This window comes from Octopus bimaculoides, chromosome 3 (genome assembly GCF_046866305.1).
Source record: "Octopus bimaculoides isolate indiv1 chromosome 3, ASM4686630v1, whole genome shotgun sequence".
NCBI lineage: Eukaryota > Metazoa > Mollusca > Cephalopoda > Octopoda > Octopodidae > Octopus > Octopus bimaculoides.
The window spans coordinates 87,552,603-87,578,655 of record NC_142930.1 but is presented as its reverse complement, the minus strand read 5'-3'; the positions used below and the strand labels follow the sequence as shown (position 1 = coordinate 87,578,655).

Genomic DNA, 26,053 nt, shown 5'->3' with positions numbered 1-26,053 from the left:
GTAAGAAAAAGTCCCTGACCCAGTAAAGCATTTTAACAATGTCTACAATACAAAAGAATGAATATCTTAAGTTATAACAATGACAAAATGCTTGTAATGTATCTTCTTCACTCGTATTATTTATTTGTGTCTAATAAAGAATAGTTGTATCTGTAACTTTGTGCTGATTTTTCCATAGCAAAACAAACAGCTAGCATCAGATAATATTTTCTTTAAAAATTTTCAGCTTTTTTATCACAACCTACAGCAGTTGCAAAATGGGATTGAAATAGCTGTTCTTACTTTTTGTACAAGAATTTGTTTTTAAGTGACACCACCAACATATGTGTGTGTGTATATATACATAGATACATACATAAATATATAGATACATACATGCATACAGACAGACAGATAAATAAATAATTAAATAAATATATGTATATATATGTGTGTGTGTGTATATATACATATATGCATACATACACACACACACATATATGTGCATATGTATATGTATAAAAAAGCAATGGATAGGTGAATGAAAAGAAAGAAGGGAAAAAGAAATTCCATGAACAAAACATAGACTAATTCTAAAACAAAAATCAGTAATGTTCTAGCTTGATACAAATATTTATCTTATCCAGGATAATCTCTGATTTAAGGTCTTCAAATTCAAACTCAACCTATTTAGGAAAATGAGTGGTAAGGGTGGAGAAAAAACTTTAAAAGTAAATCCTCAAGAATAGAGGAAGCTCTTGGAAGGCAATTAGTTCATAGGAAATCCTGTACACAGTATTCTGAATATACATATATTAGTTATGTATATTTTGATTTTTATACATACAAATACATATATATATATGTATGTATATATGCATACACACACACATATATATAGCTGCAGGCATAGATGTGTGGTAAGAAGCTTATCCTCCAATCACATGGTTCTGAGATCATTCCCACAGTGTGGCACCTTGGGCAAGTATCTTGTAGTATAGTCCCAGGCCACCCAAAGCCTTGTAAGTGTTAGACAGAAACTGAAAGATGTCCATGGTATATATATATATATATATATATACACTCAGAAATATATAAAGATATTATTAGCAATAAAGAATAATGATGTAAGTGGCTAGTATGCATAAAATAACCAAAAAGGTAAAATTATTAATTTATAAACAGGGTACACAGCATAGCTAGAAATAAAAGTTCAAATGGCTCAAGAACCACAGTAAATCACTATCTTGTACCCTGATTATATATATATATATATATATATATATATATATGTATGCGTGTGTGTGTATAATAAATATATATATGTATTTATAAACACACTTCAACTTTGCAGGATAGAAAGGAAAAGGAACTAAATAGAGAAGGTTTGGGGTATGACAACAAAATATTTCAAGGTGTGATATTTGTTGGTGGTAGGCCTAGAGATGAAACTTGAAATCAAATTAGTTGGTACCCCCCCCCCCCCCCAAAAAAAAAGCAACAACAAAACCTGGTCTGTCAAATCACATACTGAAATGATATTAGGTCATAACAGTTTTCAAAGGTGGTGTTGCATACTGAGACCAGATTCTTACATTCTCAACAGATGAATTAGTGGAGCAGAACCCCCCCACCAAACCCCAGAAAACATAACAAGAAAGAAGATAAAATGAGACTGAAGTCAACTATCATATATACATACACAGAGCACAAACACATACATACCCACTTATATGAGAATAAGTTGCTCTGACAAATTACTGAAATTACTTTATGTAATTCTTTCTTTCATATTAATTTATTTAATAGTTGAAGATTTCAGTACCTCTTTTTGTGCAATTCATAAAAATATGATGGCTATAACGTTCCAAATACAAAGTACTTAACACAGCTAGTACAAAAATGGACTTAGGTCTTTATGGTATTACAATCTACATCACAAAATATTCCAGCTTAGAAGTTAATAGCATATCTATATTACATACTTCCTAAACTTTTTCTGCTGCTGACAAAAACTAAACCAATACCTATAGATAAAAGTGTAATACTAATGGTTTGGGTGCAAATACTTCAGTTTCTAAACTTAAAGTCTGACATCTTTGCTTTTCCAGACTAGTTCCCAGACTAAGGCCTGAAGTTAGCTTTATCAGGCTGAATAAAATATCTTTAATATTTCTTCATTAATTCCATGTATTCTGCTCCCAGACCAATAAAAAAGAGACCTAATTAGAGGGAATACAACCTTATTTTCTTTCAATATATTTTCAATGCATATTTTTGTCAACGAGTATTATTAAAAAAACTCCTTTAAAAATTTAGAAATAAGGAATGGAATTAGGAAAACAACTGATAAATATAGTTAAAATAAAATAAAATAGAAACAATTTTAAAATAAATTTAGAAAAAGATTACAAGTTACATATATAACTAAAATAATAAATAAGTATTTTTCATAAATATAAACTAAACAAAATTTCAAACTGAGAAGTTTAGAACAGAAATTTTGAGTGCCAAGTAATTAGTCTTAAACCAGAGAGAAAGAGATAGATAGATAGATAGAGAGAGAGAGAGAGAGAGAGAGAGAGAGAGAGTAGAGTGTGTGTGTGAGAGAGAGAATATAAGTACACACAGGAAAACAAATAATTTCAAACAAATCTAATTAATTGCATGAAATTGCTCTATGGTAAAATGGTCTTATAATGTCATCATCAGGGAACTTATATAAAGGTTTATCATGGTGCACAGGTTAATAGGATTGATTTTTAACATAAAATCTGATTATGGAACAGGCCCCTGCCTTCGAGGAGTAAAAGGGGACAAAAATATCAAGCAATGGCAATAAGAACAGACAGTCACAAACTTGTGTTCACATCTCACCAACCATCCCTTCTTAACTGTTGGTGTTCTTAGTCCTTAACCTCCAAGATGACTTATCCAGTGAAGCACATCAGACAACAAGCTTAAAAACGATCCTTTTTTTTTTTTTTTCCATATCTTCAAATTTTATTTAAATGAATAAAAAGAATTCTAGCATGTGAATGTGTGTGCAGCAGTTGATAACTGAAAATGAATACTTTTACCTCTAACAGCAACTTGCAGACAGTTCTACATAAGATGTTACACTGGTAAAATCAACTGTAAACATTTTTTTATGTCAAAAGACCTAAAAAAGCAGTACTGCAGTTTGAAGAAATTGAACTACGTTTCAGTTGACAAATTTATGGCTTGTCTTAGTTTTAGAATTTTCATACTATTTCTCTTGTACATATCTATTATTATCGTTCTGCATTCCCCTTCTGTTCTACATACAGATACCTACATACTTCCCCAATTTCTCGTACACACATGCATCAGTATATAAAACACTTACACACAAACACACATAACTACTTTTTCACATAAATATAGATATACACTCTTATTACACAAGATCTCTCTCTCTTTCTTTTTTTCAGTTTTTTTTCCCCATCTCTCTCTCTCTTTCTATCCATTTGACGTATAAATGCATATGTGATTCTGTTAAGAATGTTGATGTGAGATTCAAAATTCAAAATTTCAATACAAAATAAAACAAAATAACAAAATGCAAACACGTGTCAGTATGTTCACAAGGATCTTTAGCTTTCACCGAATAACCTCTTTGAAATATTGTTTATTACATATCTGTCATTGGAGGGCATTGAGAGACTGTACACTGATGTTTTTCTTAAAAAATATTAGAAATGGAAGACTAAGTATTTCTAAATGGGAATCAAAAACAAAAGGCAAACTTGGTACTCTTTTAGTACTTTTTATTACATCTTCAGAAAGAAACAAAGCAAAAAAAAAAGAAAAAAGAAAGAAAAAGAAACGAGGAAAAAATCACCCTGGAAAGAACAATTTTGTGCCTATTTAGCCTTCTTATTAAATAAATGAACATCTTATAAAATATTTGAATATATAATAACAATTTTCATAATTTCAACATTTTGATAGCTTGTATAACTAATCACTTTGCCTCATATATCTTATATTTCCATGATTTTGTTCTCAATGAGGTGCCCAACCCCACATCCTCTTATATGTATCAATTTTTCAGTTACTTTACCCAAGCAACTAGTGCCTTGGAGCCAAGCTCTCTCTGAGATCCAGTGAACAAGCCTCCCCACCCACTTCCATTGCTATATACTTATGCATAGGCCTCCTAGGCATATGTGTCCTTTTGTGCATACTCAAACACCCTTTACTCAACACTCAACATTCAACTGAAGCTTAGTCACATATCCTGACATCCACATGTATGTAGTACAGGTTCATACATATGGCTATATTTGCCAATGTGATATAAACTTTTACTTGTGTGTTTAAACATTTATGTGTTCCAACAAAAGCACTTCGAAACTGGCAATGACCAACAGTTAATTATTATTTGTAGTAGCTCGTTGATGAGTGATTAGGTGAAATATATTTGACTATGTATACGAAGTGCAAGAAACAGCATAACCTTCTTCATTTCTAACAATGAAGAACTGACACAAGTTTACTCCAAGCACCACAAGAACCACCCAAACACCACTCTTTCTATCTGGTCCAAAAGTTTATGAGAGCCATCTATTTGTCATGTGATGGATAGCATGATGAAAGATGGGACAGGAGGAGTTGCAGAAATACTAGAGAAGAGACGAGTAGGTAAATGCTGAGTTAAGATGGAGGGGAACTTCAACCAGATTCCTTACAGGCAAGAAACTGGTGTATAAATTCTTCAGGACAGATGCTCTTTTTTGGTTGTATGCTTGACAGAATATACACTCATGGTATCATCATCATCATCATATGTTCGCTTTCCATGCGTTGGGTTGGGCAATTTGACTGAGGACTGGCAAACCAGATGGCTGCATATATATGTATATGTGCCACTCCCAAACAGTATAGGAAATCCAGGGTAGAAGGAGGCCCAGGAAGACATGGGATGAAGTGGTGAAGCATGACCTTTGAACGTTGGCAATGACAAAAGACCAAGACCTCTGGAGGTATGCTGTGACTGAGAAGACCCAGCAAATAAAGTGAGTCTGCAACTGTAACCTACACCAGTGTTGCATAACCATCCCACTCAAAAGTACCTTGGATTGTAGGATGATATGCTGTGCTTGAGGAGACCTATTGAGTCAAGTACATCAATATCAACATCAAATCAAATGGAAATTGTAGTTGTGACCCCCATGCTGATAGCATGTAAAAAGCACCATTTGAACGTGGCTGATGCCAGTGCCACTTTGACTGGCTCCCGTGCTGGTGGCACATAAAAAATACCATCCGATTGTGGTCAATGCCAGCTCCTCTGGCCCCTGTGCCGGCGGTACGTAAAAAGCACCCACTACACTCTTGGAGTGGTTGGCGTTAGGAAGGGCATCCAGCTGTAGAAACACTGCCAGATCAGATTGGGGCCTGTTGCAGACTCCTGGCTTCCTAGACCCCAGTTGAACCGTCCAATCCATGCCAGCATGGAAAACAAACGATAAACGATGATAATTATAAATATATATATATATATATATATATATATATATACACACACACACATTTGGTTTCAGACTGCATTTCATCAAGGAAACTTTATTTCTAAAGTAGCAGATAAGGACATTCGTACAATTACTTTAGAATAAAGGTTGGAAATTTGAATCCAATATGGCATTATGTACAAATCCGCAGAGAAGACATGATGACAACTATAAAATCAAACTGACTGAAACATAGTACAAATATAATCTCTAAAAATAAGGTTAATAGCCTGTAAAATTATTATCATAATAACAAAGGCACTTCTTAGATATTTAATCAAGATTATATATAAAGTAGTAAATATGTTATTATCTAACTTAGATATTTAATATAAAAGAGTGATCCATCATGGTTTTATGCACCAATATTCTTTCCTGAATATTATCTATCATCTGTATAGTCTCTCTTTCTCACTCATTCTCTTTCTCTTTCTTTTGTTCTTTCTTTCTTTCTCTTTCCTCCCCTGCTATAGAACATATATATGTTTATTTGTATGTACATATAAAAGATGAATTAAGCATATGTATAAGAGCAGTTATATTTAGACTGACAAATACCTGCCTCACCTGTGAAATATTAACATTTTTTTTTGTCATTACTCCACCCTCTTTATTTATGAAGTAACAAAAAAGACTTTGCATCCATTTAACTCCTTTTTTTTCTTCATATTGAGTTGGACTAGTTTTAAAAAAAGTTTAAAACCATCTTAATTTTATTAAACATAGCAGTTTGTCTGTTCTCTTTTCAATCCTCCCAACCTCCTCACCACACAAAAACTCTTCAAAAGACTGTAGTTTTAAAATTAATTGATAAATTTCTGGCGAGAGCAACTGATGTTAGCTATCTGATCTAGCATGCACTCTATAGCTAAGTAGAAGCCTTCCCTGTATGTAAAACTACTATAGTACTTTTGTATGAAAGCTAATCTAAAACAATCACTCTGCTGTTTCAGTTTCAAGAAAAGTTTACCTGATTGATATATTGACTCAGAAACAGATGGATAATTTATGAGTTTAATACAATTAAGGAAAAAGTTGCTATGCTAAAAGTAATGATATGTTCTTTGATCATTGTCATGTGCATAGTATATGTGCACATTTATGTAAGTACATATTCTCTTATTAGTTTGGTTTTAATTTTAGCCATACACTAAAATCAGAGTTTGAAAAAACTATATAGATTTAACATAAAGTTTTGGCCTGTGTAAAATATAATTAAAATCAAACATTTTTCCTTTGTACAAAATTTAAATAAAATTGAATTTGTTTTAATATGTAGTGTAGATATTAAAGAGATGTGCACACTTAATGCAAGATGTAATAATTGCATCATGTAATAAAGTAATATATATATTTTTTAATGTGATGAAAAAATGAAATAAGCTGTCTTATAAAGATGCTGAAAGAAACCACAGTTGAGAATTGTAAGCTTAAATACATTCTCAAATTTATATGTCTATCTGTCTATCTACCAATGTCTGTATACATAAAAATACAGGTAATAAAATTACAAGCTTTTCTAAAAGTGGTTGTATTTCAAAGAAATATAATTTAAATGCATAACTCAAAAATATCTAATTATTCACTTTATTCAAATGAATAATTATATATGAACATAAAACTTTAAATGAATAAGTTTTCTTCCAGACAAGTTTCATAATATTCATTTTGTAGCTACATGTGTCTAAATGTGAAGCTGTGATGGTTTGACATGATTTTGGACAATTTTTTTTTCTGAAAAGTTTCTTAAACTAATTGATGAAAAGACTTGATGAAAATACCAATATATTTTCTGTAATTAAATTTAAAAATATATTTTAAAAGTTTCACAAATGAGTCATAATACAGTGGAAATTAAAATTTCCTTGTACCTTAGAAAAAGAATTTCTAAATTTGTACAAATACTACGCATTTATTTTGAAAATATATTTCAGCAACTTCATTAATTTTGAAAAAGAACAAAAAAAAAAAATTGTGACATAAATTTTATCTTTTTTTTTTCTTAAAAATCTAACAAATGAAAAGTTTTAAAAAATTAAATTTCATTAAATATTTTAGAAGTTATTTTAACTGTAATGATTATCTCCCTTAGTCTGGATCAGGAAACAGCTGGAAAATGGAAACTTTCAAATAAAGATAATTAACTATAAAGTTATTGATAGTGTGTGTGTGTGTCCGCGCACACCAATGCATAAGGCTCATTATATTAACATACATGTACATGTTCTCTCTCTCTCTCTCTCTCTCATACACACACACAGATATCCACCAAATCATCATTTTCCTACACTTATTTCATAAGACACTTCACCATTTATCTATTTATTTATTATTTGTTGCTTTTAATGTTATTATTAATAGAATGAAAGTTTTTTAATCTTTGTGAGGACAAATTAAATGTAAAGGTGGATAAATCATAATTAATTCAAGCAAATTACAAAGGGAACTAGTTAAAGTAACAAGATATAAAGCAAAGATTTACTTCTTCAATAAAATAAATCATATAAAACTTGTTATTACAAGAAAGGATAAGCAACAGGAAGGGTATCCACTTGGAAAATGAATTCCTCAATGAATTCTAGCTGACCCATGCAAACATGGAAAGGTGGGCAATAAAATGAGGTTACTATACTATATATATATAGTATATAAATATACATACATACCATACATGTATATATATATATATATAGATATAAATATACATACATACCATACATGTATATATATATATATATAGATATAAATATACATACATACCATACATGTATATATATATATATATATAGATATAAATATACATACATACCATACATGTATATATATATATATATAGATATAAATATACATACATACCATACATGTATATATATATATATATAGATATAAATATACATACATACCATACATGTATATATATATATATATAGATATAAATATACATACATACCATACATGTATATAGATATATATATAGATATAAATATACATACATACCATACATGTATATATATATATATAGATATAAATATACATACATACCATACATGTATATATATATATATAGATATAAATATACATACATACCATACATGTATATATATATATATATATATAGATATAAATATACATACATACCATACATGTATATATATATATATATATATATATATATATATATATATATATATATATATATATATATATATATATATATGTATGTATATATATATATATATATATATATATATATGTATATATATATATATATATATATACATGTATGGTATGTATGTATATTTAAACTTAGGAACAATCCTAATCTAATCAATAATAGATTAGACCTTAGGGTATCATGTGTGCATTGCTCTACTCGCACTTTTAAATTTTTTAAAAAATAGGACTTTTATTTAAACAACTAAAGTTATCAAAATTTATAGTACCTTACTTCTATTATAGTCATCTAGAACTATCAACTAGCACATATTTATTTTGGTAATTGAAACTTTACAACATATATTCCTGATCTCTATCCTTAACATCTAATCTACTTAAATCAGTCATCAGATTCCTGTATTGATTATCCTTGTTATTTCCTAACATCCTTTCTTTTCTCAGTCCCTTAAACATCAGTATACACATTATTATAAACTAATATAAATCCGATAATAATTTTTATCTTTTATTCACATTATATAAATAAGGCTTACCTATGTGTCTCCTAAATAGTATCATTATCGTCAGCTAATAAGTTTTTTTAAAAGATAATTCAAAATAGTGTTCATGATCACTATATGCTTAATATACTTAATATCCTTAAATTTTACACCCTATCCAGAGCCCCTGAATTCAATATTGACATTATTTCATAATTTTTGTGAAAGATAACTACATCTAATTTTATTTTATTAACATACCTCTTATTGTGTAAACATTAGTTAGAATTCTGTTGTTGTCTGTACCACTATACTGTTACTCTATTCAGACTAAAAGTAAAAAACCTATTTGACCCATATACCTAGGGCTATAATTCCTCAACATTAATTCCTCAACATTTTGATAGTAATAAAATGACCTGATACTACTATGACCAGTGAAACCTCTAGATTCTAATACTTTTATAGCCTTGCCCATGCATACTGCTTACACCTTCCCTCTCTTTAGAAGTAATTGTCCCTTTGCTATCACCACTAGATAAGAAACAATAGAATTCTGAGACAGTTAAAACTTTTGTCTAGAATCAATTACTAGCCTGATAGACCCTGCTATGTCAAGATGGACTTATATATTCTTCCTCTGCTCTCTCCCACTTGGTTTTAATATGTTGCCACATTTGTAATATGTCTTTTTTTCTACATTTTTTCGTGCAGCTGAAGATTGCTCTTCATATTGCATTTAAGGTAATGCTCACATTACTTAAATAAATTGAAGTAGCATGAAACGTGCGTACTGCAATCACTTTTGAAATCTGTGTTGCTTATTATTTGATTTTAATCACCCATCCTTTTGGGATGTGAAATTCGGGTGCCTTCGCATAAGTACCATATTCAAGCCTTGAATCTATATCTAAACCGTATATATATATATATATGTATATATATATATATATATGTATGTATATATATATATATATGTATATATATATATATATGTATATATATATATATATGTATATATATATATATATGTATATATATATATATATATGTATATATATATATATATGTATATATATATATATATGTATATATATATATATATATGTATATATATATATATATGTATATATATATATATATGTATATATATATATATATGTATATATATATATATATGTATATATATATATATGTATATATATATATATGTATATATATATATATGTATATATATATATATATGTATATATATATATATATGTATATATATATATATATGTATATATATATATATGTATATATATATATATATGTATATATATATATATATGTATATATATATATATATGTATATATATATATATATGTATATATATATATATGTATATATATATATATATGTATATATATATATATGTATATATATATATATGTATATATATATATATGTATATATATATATGTATATATATATATATGTATATATATATATATGTATATATATATATGTATATATATATGTATATATATATGTATATATATATATATATATATATATATATATATATATATATATATATATATATATATATGTATGTATATATATATGTATATATATATATATGTATATATATATATGTATATATATATATGTATATATATATATGTATATATATATATGTATATATATATATGTATATATATATATGTATATATATATATGTATATATATATATGTATATATATATATGTATATATATATATGTATATATATATATGTATATATATATATATATATATATGTATATATATATATATGTATATATATATATATATATGTATATATGTATATATATATATATGTATATATATATATATATATGTATATATATATATATATATATATATATATATGTATATATATATATATATATATATATATATATATATATATATATATATATATATATATATATATATATATATATATATATATATATATATATATATATATATATATATCTAAGGATTACATATATATATCTATGTGTTGTGTGAGTTTATATTTATATAACTATACATTTGGACATTATTATATTTGTGTGTGTGTGTATGTGTGTGTGTGTGTGTGTGTGTGTGTGTATGTATATATATTTATATATGTATATATATATACATGTGTATTCCCATATATATAAGAACATAGGTGTTTACATACATCTTGATCCAGCATAATATTCAGGGTCTGATTATTAGAGGGAAAGAGGGATGCATGAGGTTCTTGTTTGGTATTCCTTGAACTTATTTCCAGTATTGTAAACTGGAAGGGAAATACCATGGAAAGAAGTACCTTGCTGAAGTTTAATGAAAGCACTGCCTCATTCAGGAATCAAACCTACAACCTTACCACCCTGAGCCAAACTCTGTTACCAGTAGGCTACATCATGATGGTTGAACCAGCAGTCAGTCGACTAAATCTCAATTATTATAGGTACTTTTTGCTTGACTTTGTCATCTAGCACTTGCATCCCAGCTGCACGAAAATGCAATCTGCACAAAAAGCAAGAGGCATGCATTTCCCTGCCTGCCTGCTGCTCCTCCATTAATGGCAACCACACTTTCAAAATCAGTAGATCACGCATGATCCTGCACGTTACTTCAGTGAAGCAGCCCAGAAAACAAGCAAAACTACCGTAGAGATGTTTTAAAACAAAACATTTTTATGCCCGTCCAGTTCACCCCCACATACAATTTGATAGTTTTAATTAATATTTAATTCAATTAACTGCCCCACCACCAACACCACAACAACCATCACCACCACAACTACCTTGCTTGTAGCCATAATTGGAATACACAGTTCAATTATCCTGGGATGCCTTAAGTATATGCGTCTGTTATAGTAGTGATAGCTAGGGTGGCGGTAGCAGCAGCAGAAGAAAAAGGGCTTTCATGCTATAGAGATAAAATGCGAATCATTCACTATTCAATTGGTGTAACATAAACTAAAATTAATAAGATGACACCCAACCACCCCATCTGGCTGCTTATACTTCCGTCACCGTGAACAGCCACAAATCTGCTCTTCACCTTCAACCAATTAAGGGATGGAAAATTCAATGTTTCCAGCAAGGTTATTTAAAAATGAATTAACACAAGGAACAAAAATTTTAAAAAAAAACCCATAAAAACAAAATTAACACAAGCACACACACATATATATACAAACACATATATATTCACACACACACACACATACAGATGTTATAAAGATAAAAATGAAGGAATAACTATTTTTCCTTTTTACTTTTTTTTATAAAGTGAATTTCAAGAACTGGAGAAACAGGTGCAAGGAATTAGACCATAAAAAAGAACATGCACCAAAATTTTAAAAAAAAATAAAAGGGAAGTAAATAACACCAGTAATAATAATGATGATGATAATAATAATGACAATGAACAGGAAGAAATAATAATAATAATAATAATAATGATAACAATAATAATAATAATAATAATAATAATGATAACAATAATAATAATAATAATAATAATAATAATAATAATGATTCCCCCCAAAAAAATTTGCGAAAAAAATAGTATCCCTAAAGATTTCAATGTCAACTCTTCAAATCCTTAAATTAACAACCATGGGCCTTTCCACCCTCCACCTTCAATATCATAGTGTGTTTTGGGGTTTTTTTTCCCCCTTTTATTTTCCCTTTTATTTTTTAACGCAAAGGTCCCCAGCTGCTCTGTTTTCATCTGGTACTTGATACAATTGTTACATGGCAAAAAAAAAAAAAGAACAACATATGCCTGTGTGTGTGTGTGTGTGTGCGCGCGCGCGTGCGTGTATGTGTGTGTGTGGGTGTGTAAAAAGAGCAATGAAAAGCAACTATCAAATTCAATTTCTGTTTCATTCATTTCCTTTATTAAATCTTGCATCATTTGGCAATAAGCACTTATCAGTTGTCTCCCTCCACTCCATCTTCCACCTTATAGTCTTGTGTCTTAGAGTTCAATACTGAGCAACATACAACATAAAAAAAAAAAAAACCATAATGCATGTCTTTCTGTTATTCATTCTTAATCAGTTTCTGTCCTTCGTTTTCATTCTTCATTATTAATACTTACATTAACATCAGTTTTTTTTTTATGAATATCTTTATAACCTTGCAGCAAATAAAGACAATATATATGTGCCAGATTATTATTATTATTATTATTATTATTATTATTATTATTATTGTTATTGTTGTTATTATTATTATTATTATTGTTATTGTTGTTATTATTGTTATTATTATTGTTATTGTTGTTATTATTATTATTATTATTATAATAATAATAATAAAAGCGGCAAGCTGGCTGAATCATTAGCATGCTGGATGAAATACTCAGCAGTATTTCGCCCTTTGCTACGTTCTGAGTTCAAATTCCGCCAAGGTTAACTTCGCAAAGCACTTCATTTCACACTGTTCTACAGCCTACTCAGCTGAAAATGAGTATCAGCTGTGTCCTGGTGCAGCTTTCTCTCTCTCTTTCTCTCTTTCTCTGTCCGTTCAGCTGTTGCATCCTTAATGTGCTAATGCTGTCATGGATGAGTGAAAGAGAAAGTTTCTATGTTGGTTTGCAAAATACATAAGCATCTAAAACATTTAACCAAAGTATGGTACATGTTACAAAGTCATACTCACACAAAAATGACAGCTGGCTGTAGTTTATCAGCATGGAGAAATCAAAAACAAAATTAACTCTTACAAGGTGTGAACTCAAAACAACGAGGCATCAAACTACAGCGATTGTAATGCAATCAGAGGGACTTACTACTTTTGTTACCATATAATAAAGAATTATTACATTGTTTGTCTTACATTTATTCTAGTCATAAGACTGTGACCATGGTGGGGCACTGTCTTAGGGTTTAATTAAACAAGTTTCCCCCAGTAATTTCTTTTTGCCAAATCTGGTACATATCCTAACGGTCTCCTTGTGCTGAACTGCTAAGCTAGGAAAATGCAAAAAAACCATCATTGGTTGTTAAGTGGTAGTGAGGGACAAACACAAACACACATACACACACACATTACAGGCTTTTTTCAGTTTCTGTCTACCAACTCTACTTACAAAGTTTTGGTTGGCCCATGGTTAGCGCCACTCAGTGGGAGTGAACCTAGAAGCATGAGGTTGGAAAGCAGACTTCTTACCACCATAGCCACACCTAAAACACAAGCCCACAAATGAAAGGAAAAGTCAAACCAAGTGGGATATGAAGCCAAAATGTAAAGAGAAACAACTAAATCTTGGAGAGCTTTCATCTAGCATGCTATTGAATGTGACTCATATATTAACATGATGAAATAAAAAAGATTTAAAATATTCATATTATTCTTATCAGAAAACTATTTTGGTTCAACAGAATGAGTGAATGTGAGTGAATGAGAGAGCCCAAATATGAGAGAAAATCTTCTTTCTGTGAATGCTCATAAGAATAGTTATATCTTGAGAAGCATGACCAAATGTAGATAAATATAAGAGTGGTTGGTTGATTCTCATTATTTATACCTAAGTCAGCTCTCCAATTATCCCATCTTACTTCAGGTAAAGTGTATCATGAAGTACATTATCAAATGAGTCTTTCCTCCTTGTTAAGATAATGATTTGAAATTTGAGATAGGTTTCATTATTATTTCTAGCAAATGGAATGACCACCGTATAGAGTCCTCCTTCATTGACTTGAAGTTGTGGGTTCTGAGATAGGTTATTCACTTCACAGGTGGAAACTGTGAGATCAATAACATGCAAATGAAATAATACAGAAACATATGAAAGCAGTATGTGAAATGAAAGATTGCAAGAAACAGGTTTTGGTCTATTAGTTGCTTTAAAGAATTTCCATGCATTTGTGTTTTCAAGGATAACATAGGTTTTATAAACCTGCATATATAGGTATTTGCTATGGATTATTTGAACAGGTCCTTATACACATGAATAGAGTTTCTTAACACTAACCACTGATCCTTGAAGTCAAAGTTGTATAGATTTTTCTGATAAATTAACTGAGGCAAGTAGATTAAAGAGCCTTATCAAAAAACACAACAGCTTATAGTTAAAATCAACATCCTATAGTTAAGTATTTGCCAGCATTCCTTCATGTATTCATGAGGAAGATACATCCATCATGAAAATAATTGAGGTTATAAGTTTTAGCAGCTCTAAATGGATAAATGGCATTCATATATATATGTGTGTGTGTGTGTGTGTGTGTGTGTGTGTGTGTGCTGTGTGTGAGTGTGTGTGTGTATACATACATATATACAGAGTGTGATGGGTAAATTGTTGCCATTTGATATTTTTAATTTTGTGTATTCACATTGTTTGTTTTTGATTTTGTCGACTACACAGTATAGTAGGGTCAGTTGGGCACCATCTGTGAGGAAAGCAGCACCACGACGCAATTCACTCTGCCAGGAATTTGGAAACGACATGCTGTACTGCTTGGCATTTGTGCTAGAAGCTCCAATACAAAGTGCTGGAAACTCCAATATGGACATGTACCGAGCATGATCAAAATTAAATGTTCAGTCAACATCATGGTGTTTGGAGTGATCACTAATGATGGTGACGTTATGCTTCCATTCATATTCCCACACAGTCTCACACTCAACATGGCAGCCTACATCAAGTGCCTGGAGGAGGTAGTGCTGTCCTGGCTCAAGAGGGTGGCTGCTAGAAGACCCTATGTCTGGTAACATGACTCTGCACCATGCCACACAAGCAGGAGAACCTAGTCATGGCTGTCAGACAATTTCTGCGACCACATCACCCCTAACATCTGGCCACCTAACTCCCCAGACTGCAACCCCTTTGATTATTATATGTGGGGCACAGCTGAGTGAAAGATCAACGAAACTCTTTGTAACACCAAAGGTCAACTGAAGGCAAGGATTATGGCAGCATTCACCAACTTAAACAAGGAGACCGTCTAGAAGAGTTTCAGGAAATTCCAAAGTGGTCTGGAGGCCATGGTTGAAGCCAATGGGGATGTTATTGAATAAACTTACTCTTTAGTATTTCAAGATATTTTTATGTAATTTTGGTAAATATATCTGTTAAAATGAGATGTCAGTGTTATTTTCCTTTTTGCGTAATTAAGACTACAGTTTATTCATTGCACCCTGTACATGTATGTACACATACATATATACATATATGTACCCCACCCCTGACACACACATATGTATATGTAATCAAATGAATAATAACATACGGTAGATAATTGTCAGCTCATTATGGCTGTTTCTTATGTAACTTCTTATAGAAGAATGGGAACATTACATCATTATAAAAGACGATAATCATCAGATGAGAAGTAATTTTTACAAAATAAAAGAATATCCAGGAATACAGCATATATATGTATATATATATATATATATATATATATATATATATATATATATATATATATATATGTACATACATATATATAAATACATACACATACACACACACATATATACATACACACACATACGTATATATACATACATATGTATGTACATATACATATATTTATACCTATATACATGTATCTATCTATCTATCTATATACATATATGCACATATACATACATAAATGTACATATATACATGTATCTATCTATCTATCTATCTATCTATCTATATATATATATATATATATATAATAAATAATATATAAGTATATGCATATATATATAAATTAATATACAAGTATATGCATATATTACCTATACATACACACACTCACACACACATACAAGAATACCAAAAAGTAATGTTGCATTTCATGTAATGACTTTAAATCATCATAAAACATATTGTAAATATATCTATTCATTCAAAATATAATCGCTGTTGTTAGCAATAACATTTTCCTACTGCAAAACCAGTTTTCTGATTCCTCAGGCAAAAAAATCAGGTTCTTTAGAAGAGAAAAATATTTGGTGTGTCGTTTTTGACAATCGTCCTTGCTTTTGAATATTTATCTGCAGGTAAATAAACATTATTATGTTGTATGATGACTCCCTTCCTGCGAACAAGAGCTGATTGTGTTTTGAACAAAACTTGATTAACATGTTCCAAGTTGTTGACAATAAAGTTGTGCAGTGATGCTTTTCCCTTATTCCAATAATTCAAAGTGAACAATACTTATTATATTCCATCAAATGTGCAAAAATATCTTCCTTGGGTGTTGCTCTGGTTTGGATATTAAAACAGGATTTTAAAATGACCTTAGCTACTGCTTTTAAGGTTTTTTGTTGGTATAATCTTTCAATTACTCATCACCTGCTACAATTTGATTAAGAAAAGGTGTTTGTTCACGCTTGATTAGGAAATTGTTACAAATTGTTAAACACTCTAGTTTATTCTTGGAGTGCAATTCATAAGGTACCTACTTCTTTTCTCTATACACTTTCTCAATATTCTTCAGATGACCTTGTCCACAGGATGTTTATTTAGCTTCCAGGACAAATCACCAATAGTTTGAAGCTGGTCCTCTTCAACTGTTGTTTCCAGAACAATAAATCTTTCTGATTTATGCCCATCCAATAGAACTAAATCACCACTTTTGAATTTTTAAACCACTTTTGGCATTCCAGAAACACAGTACATATGTCTTGCCTTGCACATGTTGCATTGTGGTCTTGGCAAAATATGTAAAGAATGCAATGCTGAATATACAGATCACTGAAGTCTTGATCTTCCATGGGCTAATTGAAGAGAACATATAAACACACTGTGTGTTAACACTAATATTTGGTTATTGCCTTTATGTTGGTTGATTGGTTGGTTGGCCACAAGGGGAGCTTTTATTGGCTTGTAAACTATTTGCTGATATGATGTCAGACTAGTTGCTTGAAAATACAATATTACTCATCTGTACCTCAATAGACACACACACACACATGCACACACAAACGTACACACACACACACACACACACACACACACACACACACATATATATATATACACATATACACACATATACTTACACACACACACACACACACACACACACACACACACACACACACATATATATATATATATACATATATACTTACACATATAGACATATGCACGCACACACACACATACCCATATATATGTGTGAGACTATCATCATCATCAACATCATCATCACCATCATTTATTCCTCATCTTTCATGTTGGCAAGAGTTGAATAACTTGACAGGGTCCAATAAGTCAGAGGACTATATTGAGCTTCAAGTGTCTGCTTTGGTAGGATTTCTATGGCTGGATGCCTTTCTAATACCAACCCCTTTACAGATTGTATTTATTGCTTTATTTTTGTTCTATGACACTAGCATTAGCGAGGTTACTAAGAAATTCTAAAGGCAAAGAGAAAGACTCCTTGATTGGTGAAGTTGCTGTAGAAAGGGAAATGGCTTTATTCCAGGTATGACAGAGAGACAGGTACAAGTGATACATGGCTACCCTACATTATATAAGGATGGGAGGGAGTAGCATGAATGAAAACAATGATGGTGGTGATACAGTATCAGTGCATACTCTAAAAATATAAAACAGTGAATATAATAGAGAATAAGAATGAGGACAAAAAATTAGAAAGGTGGGGTGGATATGTCTGTAAAGGTGCAGGCTAGGCCACCAATATCAAGGTGGGGGTTAGACTATTCCATTAATTTCTGTGCTTAAAAGATAGCTATTTTATTGACCCTGAAAGAGAAAAGGCAAAGGTGACTACGAGAAAATTTGAACTCAGAATGTAACGAGCTGGAAGACTTGCTAGTAAGCATTTTGTCTCATGAGCTAATGGTTCCTCCAGCTTACTGCCTTAATATATATACATGTATATATAGACTTACAGACATACATATACATATGTACACACACACACACATCGATCAAATGATCGAATTATCCATTTACTTTGCTATTTATTTATCGAATATGTGTCCATACATATGTAAAACTACGACATGGCACAGGATTTTGGGTTTGCGCGCACACACACACACACTCATACACACATATAATCATTATCTTATCTTGATTATCACTTATTATCATTATTCAAATTTTAAATCCTCATTTAGTGGATCCTTTTCAAGATGAGCGTCTAATTAATAAGCTAAAGAATCCGCTCCAGAAAACCATCTTTGAAACAACCACAGACTAATTAAAAATTATTTGGCATTATTAGACTTGCAGAATTTAATCCTGCATTTCATTTATATTTCTATTAGTTTGATGCAAATTGGAATTAGCAATCGCATAATTAAGGTACTTAATCTAATCCTATTGTAAGATTAAGTGTCAAGTAGAATCAAAGAATTAAAAACAGTACTGCAAACATGGAGGTAATGGGACGGAAACTGTCAAATTGTTGTGGTAGGTTTTCAGAAAACTCGTATAAAAATATCCATTCATACATCTCATATAAACAAACACCTTTCTGCTTTTACACCCACACAGACACCCACACAAACATACACACACACAAACATACACACATGCCTACACTCTCTCTCACACACGTTTACATATGTAACACATGCTTATAAAAACAAATGTAGATGTGCATACATATTTATATGCCTATGTAGATATGTGAGGGATGTTCATGTGTATGCATGTGTGTGCACGCATGTGTGTGTATGTAGAAGATTGTCTTTTATATAAAGAATAAGAATGGATATATTTATTCATATATATATATATATATATATATATATATATATATATACACACACAAACTCCAACCACTATGTATAAGTATGCATATATACATATATATATATTTATATATATATATATATATATATACTCTTTACTCTTTTACTTGTTTCAGTCATTTGACTGTGGCTATGCTGGAGCACCACCTTTAGTCGAGCAAATCAACCCCAGGACTTATTCTTTGGAAGCCTAGTACTTATTCTATCAGTCTCTTTTGCTGAACCGCTAGATTACGGGGACGTAAACACACCAGCATCGGTTGTCAAGCGATGTTGGGGGACAAACACAGACACATAAGCACATATATATATATACATATATATATATATACATATATATATATATATATATATATATATATATATATATATATATATATATATATATATATATATATGTATATATATAAAAATATATCTCGCGTGATCACATGACCAGCCGGGCTATCAGATGTTGTTACACATTGCTGGTCACAATGCATTTTTGCATTGTTTTATCCTTCAAATGACACCACCCCTCTGGCTAAGTGAGCAGGCCAACAATATCCCCTCATCGACAGGCAACTAAAACAATGCAAAATGAAGTGCTTTGCTCAAGAACACAACGTGCCATCCAGAGAGAGAGAGAGAGAGAGAGAGAGAGAGAGAGAGAGAGAGAGGGAGAGAGAGAGAGGGAGAGAGAGAGATAGAGGGAGAGAGAGAGAGAGAGAGAGAGAGAGAGAGAGAGATAGAGAGTGAGAGAGACTGGTACACAAACATATATGCATGAATTAAATATGTATGAATGCCTTGGCTAAGGGATACTTTTCAAAAGGGAGTTGGATGGATTGCACCTGTAATACAAATGCACAACTTTGTTACCTCCATCTCATAGTGCAATCCCTCATGCACTAGCATGGAGCTGATACACCCTTCACTCCACAGAGCTTGTAGTACTGCAAGCTGCATAGTGACCTTAATAGTGCAGGTGGGATGAAAAAAAGCACCGAGTTCATGCAGTAATGTGGTTGGCAGAGAAATCATGCCAGAGTAGGTATTGGAGAATGATGCAGTCCTTGGACATATCGGATCCTATCAAAGCATTTGACCCATAGCTACATGGAACACAAATATTAATGAGAATGAAGACGATTTGTCACACCAACTGTGTCCTGGAATTAAGGTACAGGTACGTGTGGCTGAGGACTACTCATGCACTAAAAGATGGCCAGATGTTAGGGGTGATGTGGTTGCAGAAATTGTCTGACAGCCATCATTGGGTTCTCCTGCTTGTGTTGCATGGTGCAGATCTTGTTGCCAGACATAGGGTCTTCCAGCAGCCACTCCCTTGGGCCAGTGCAGCACTACTTCCTCCAGGCACTTGATGTAGGGAAGATGAATGGATGCATAGTGTCGCCATCACTAGTGATCACTCCAAACACCATGATGTTGACTGGATGTTTGATTTTTATCGCTCTTGGTACATGACCTCAGATTGCATTGTCCTCAGATTGGCACCCAAACACTCTGAAATGTTTGTATTGGAACTTCTAGAGCAACTGCCAAGAAGTACAGCATGTTGTTTCCAAATTTCTGGCAGAGTGAAATATGTCATGGTGGTGTTCTTCTCACAGACGGTGCCCAACTGACCCCACTATACTGTGTAGTTGACAAAATAAAATTAAACAATGCGCATGCGTGAAATTAAAAATATAAAATGGTGACAATTTACCCATTGCACCATGTATATGTATGTGTGTGTGTGTGTGTGTGTGTGTGTGTATGTATGTGTGCATATATGACTGGCTGCTTCCAGTTTGTCAACCATTTTCTGTCTCTCATCAGTCTACCAAGTTAGTTCTCAACTTGCAGCTATCATGTACATACATACATAAGCACACGCACATTTATATCCATAAACACGCACGCACACTCACACGATGGGTTCCTTTCAGTTTCTGTCTACCAAATCTACTCATAAGGCTTTGGTTAGCCTAAGGATACGGTACAAAACATTAGCCCAACAGGTCATGCAGTGAGTCTGAACCCAGAACCTTGTGGTTGGGAAGCAAGCTTCTTACTATGCAGACATGCTTGCACCTACATCATGAAAAAAAAAAAAAAAAAAAAAGAATTGTAGAATATCTTATGATGAATCTTGTGAAAAGTGGTTTGCCAGTGCATCTCGTTGAATTTGAGATCAAAGAAAAATATAGTTACCGAGAGGTTAAATATTATTTATTAAGACCAACATCATCAGCAGCAGTAGTAAGAACAATACATATTTCAAAGATGCTTTCTATATTTTCTACCCTCTGCAATGTGTAGAAGTATCTTTCATTACATGGCGCCGACGTTACCATATTACTGATTATTTATTGTGACAGACAAGAGCATGAAAAATAAATGTAATAAAACAGTCAACCAGCACTCTATTATTAATCATAATAATCCAAATCATTGTATTAAGATTTCGTCATCTTTGCACTGAGTCAGAAATTTTTGGGTAATTAGGTTCATTTAATTCAGTTGACATCAGTACGTCCATCCTTCCCCCCAACAAAAGATAAAGATAAGCCCAACATTTGTAGAATTTTACATGCAATAATAGAAATAGTGATTTTTTTTCTTTCTTTTTCAACATAGATATAATAACACTTTAGACATACAGGTAAGTAAAGTTATGCAATTGTGGTGTTGATACAGATTCTCTTCTGATGGAAATACAATAATAAAAAAAAAGAGTAATAATTAAAACCTAAAACTTTTACGAGTCAGAATTTGATAGATAGATAGATAGGTAGATAGATAGATGGATTTATTAAACCATGCAGGGCCAAACACAGAAGGGACAATACAATGTAGAAATCTTCTTTTCAAAACCGATCAATAGGAATCAAAAACGTTTTGGGATGTGTATACAAAGAGATAACAAGGTAACGTTTTAACAACAGAAATTCACAAACGGGGAAGAAAATATAACACTGACTAGGGTTATCCATGGGAAGAAAAACCTACGGAAAAGAACCATGTTCAAAGTGGGTTCATCATTCATGCGTACCCACCTTTTATTAAACTTTTTATTAGACAAAACTTCCCTCTCTACTTTCACTTTCTTTTTCAAGTGATACTTGAAAAAGTTGAGAGGTTGGCCAAAGAGGAAAGTATTTGTCTCTAAGCCTTTCAAATGAGTCCACCATACACATTCTTTCACCATAGCCACCAGTACAATGAAAACTGCTTTGCCTTCCCAGTTAAAGGAAGGTGGTAGGGTAATATTTATGATAGACTCGGTTGCCAACCGGACTCATCCCACACATGACAGCAGTCATTCAACATAGGGCCACAGGTCTGGAATATTTGGACATTGCATGAGTGCATGCAGAATGGGTTCATCATTCTGACTGCATCTTAGGCAGGCTGGTTCAGTGTTTCTTGAACCGTGTCTGTAGACCTTATCTTGAATGGGCAATGCTCTCAGATAGCACTGCCAGGCCAGTGGATAAGGTGGAAAAGGTAGATAGATAGATAGGTAGGTAGACAGATAGGTAGATAGCTATCCCAACCATTCCTGTTCATTGTTTCATTGTTAATTTCACATTGTGAAATGCCCCACCTCCACTTCTACTATCACAAAGAATCAACACTGAGAAAGCCTCTCATTTCACAGTATGGCACTGAAAAATATCATGGCAATAATAATAATAATAATAACAACAATTATAATAATAATAATAATAATAAAAATGATAATAATAGTAATCCTTTCTGTTATAGACACAAGGCCTGAAATTTTTGGGGAGGGGACTAGTTGATTACATCGACCCTAATACTTGACTGGTACTTCATTTATTGACCCGAAAAAGGATGAAAGGCATAGTCGACCTTGGCGGAATATGAACTCAGAACATAAAAATGGACGAACTGTTGCTAAGTATTCTGCCTGGCATGTTAATAGTTCTGCTAGCTTGCCATTTTAATAATAATGATAATGATAATAATAATAATAATAATAATAATAATAATAATAATAATAATAATCCTTCTCCTATAGGTACAAGGTCTGAAACTTTCGGGGAGGTGATAAGTTAATTACACTGACCCCAGTGCATAACTGGTACTTATTTTATTGACCACAAAACGATGAAAGGCAAAGTAGACTTCAGCGAATTTGAACTCATAAAGATGGATGAAATGTTGCTAAGCATTTTACCTGGCATGCTAATGATTGTGTCAGCTCACCACCTGAGGGGGCTAGTTGATTACATTGACCCTCAGCGTTCAACTGGTACTTATCTCAACCCCAAGAGTTTGAAAGGCAAAGTAAATCTCAGCTAAATTTGAACTCAGAACATAGCAACGAGTGAAATGCCACTATGCATTTCATCCAGCATGCTGATGATTCTGCCAACTAGCCGCCTTAATAATAATAATAATAATAATAATAATAATAATAATAATAATAATAATATTAATAATAATAGTTTCAAATTTTGCCACAATTTTAGGGAGGGGATACATCGACCCCAGCTTTCAACTGGTACTTATTTTTATCAACCCTGAAAGCATGAAAGGCAAAGTTGACCTCAGCGGAATTTGAACTCACAATGGAGCGATGGGCAAAATACCACTAAGCATTTTGTCCAGCATGCTAACGATTTTGCCAGCTCACTTTGCCTTTCATCCTTTTAGGGTCGATAAATGAAGTACTGGGGTCGATGTAATCAACTAGTCCCCTCCCACAAAACGTCAGTAACTTGCTAAATCAACATAAACCATTCATTTTGAAAGGGAGTTAGATATATGCAGTTGATCTCTGCATATAACAGAAATAGGACTTTGGAAAAGATATGGTCAGCTTTGTAAGGGAGAGGAATCGAAGAACATTTGAGTCCAGATTATTACAATAAAAAATAAAAGTTCATAATGTCCGCTTCCTGTTCTATGGCTGATTGATTAGCAATAGGAAGGGTACTGAACAGTAAAAAAATATATATTTCCACAAAAATTTATTCTACTCATGCAAGAAAAAAAAAACAGATTTTAAACAGTGTAGAAAAAAAAAACTGCTTCTAGTCCAGCTCACTATGATTGTGCAATCTCCACCATTCTTAATATTTAACATAAAAATAATAACAATAATAATAAAAATAGATAAATAATAATAATAATAATGGGTAATAATAATAATAACAATAATAATAATAATAATAATAATAATAATGGGTAATAATAATAATAATAATAATAATAATAATAATAATAATAGATAACAAAAATTATTATTAATGGTAATGGCTCTAATGATGTAAATAACAATAAGAAGATATATACGACATGAAAGTAAATTAAAGTTCAAAGAATTGTGGAAAAGATTTGATGGTATATGGTGGTGGTGAAGGTAGTGGTAGCGGTGGTGATATTGGTGGTGGTGGTGGTGGTGGTGGTGGTGGTGGTAGAGGGCAAAAATCATTGTAAAGAGAATGGAGAGACAGTAAAGAAAAATTAAATATCTTACCTTTGAGTAATCATTTCTGAAATTCAAGAGGTAACCTTGTAGGGGGGAAGGGCGTTATAAGAATCTTGGAGTGAAATGTATCTGTAGGTCAGATGAATAAGAATTTAAACAAAGTGCCAACATAAAGGTCAGTTAGAAATATAAATAGTAAACAGAGAAAATTAGAATACTTTAGCATTTATAATAATGATTTTGTTTAACGATGCTGATGATATTAGGAAAATAATAATGATTATGGTAATTTTGTTTTGTGTAAAGACAAGGTTTATTTTCATAGAACCAAGCAAGAGAGTTGATATTTTGTGTGTGTATTGTAGTTAGTTTTAATGATTCCCAGGAGGAGTTAAGGAGATTTTTATATGAATTAACTCAGAGTAGTAAACTACTTAAGACAGTGCTATAAGGCATCATTTCAAGAAATACTATCTGTCACTTCCATCATTATGCTAATGTTCATAACATACAAAAAAAAAACCCCTCAAATATAATTATATATGCATGTGTACATTTAAGTATGTGTGTGGGTTTTATATATATATATATATATATATATATATATATATATATATTTGCACGCACACACATGTACACATATATATGTATACAGAC

General features: G+C 31.5%; 1 protein-coding gene across 8 annotated transcripts in view; it reads right to left on the bottom strand.

The window, feature by feature from the left end:
- Positions 1 to 26,053, bottom strand: part of LOC106881143 (uncharacterized) — a 406,256-nt gene that overhangs the window by 316,654 nt on the left and 63,549 nt on the right. For 2 of the 8 annotated variants that reach the window (XM_089349352.1, XM_089349357.1), the window contains exon 1: positions 25,445 to 25,525. The exons of the other annotated variants lie outside the window; for them this stretch is intronic. The gene's annotated coding sequence lies outside the window, so the exon portion shown is untranslated. Of the gene's footprint in view, positions 1 to 25,444; positions 25,526 to 26,053 lie in introns of those variants that run through there. 8 annotated transcript variants of the gene reach the window in all.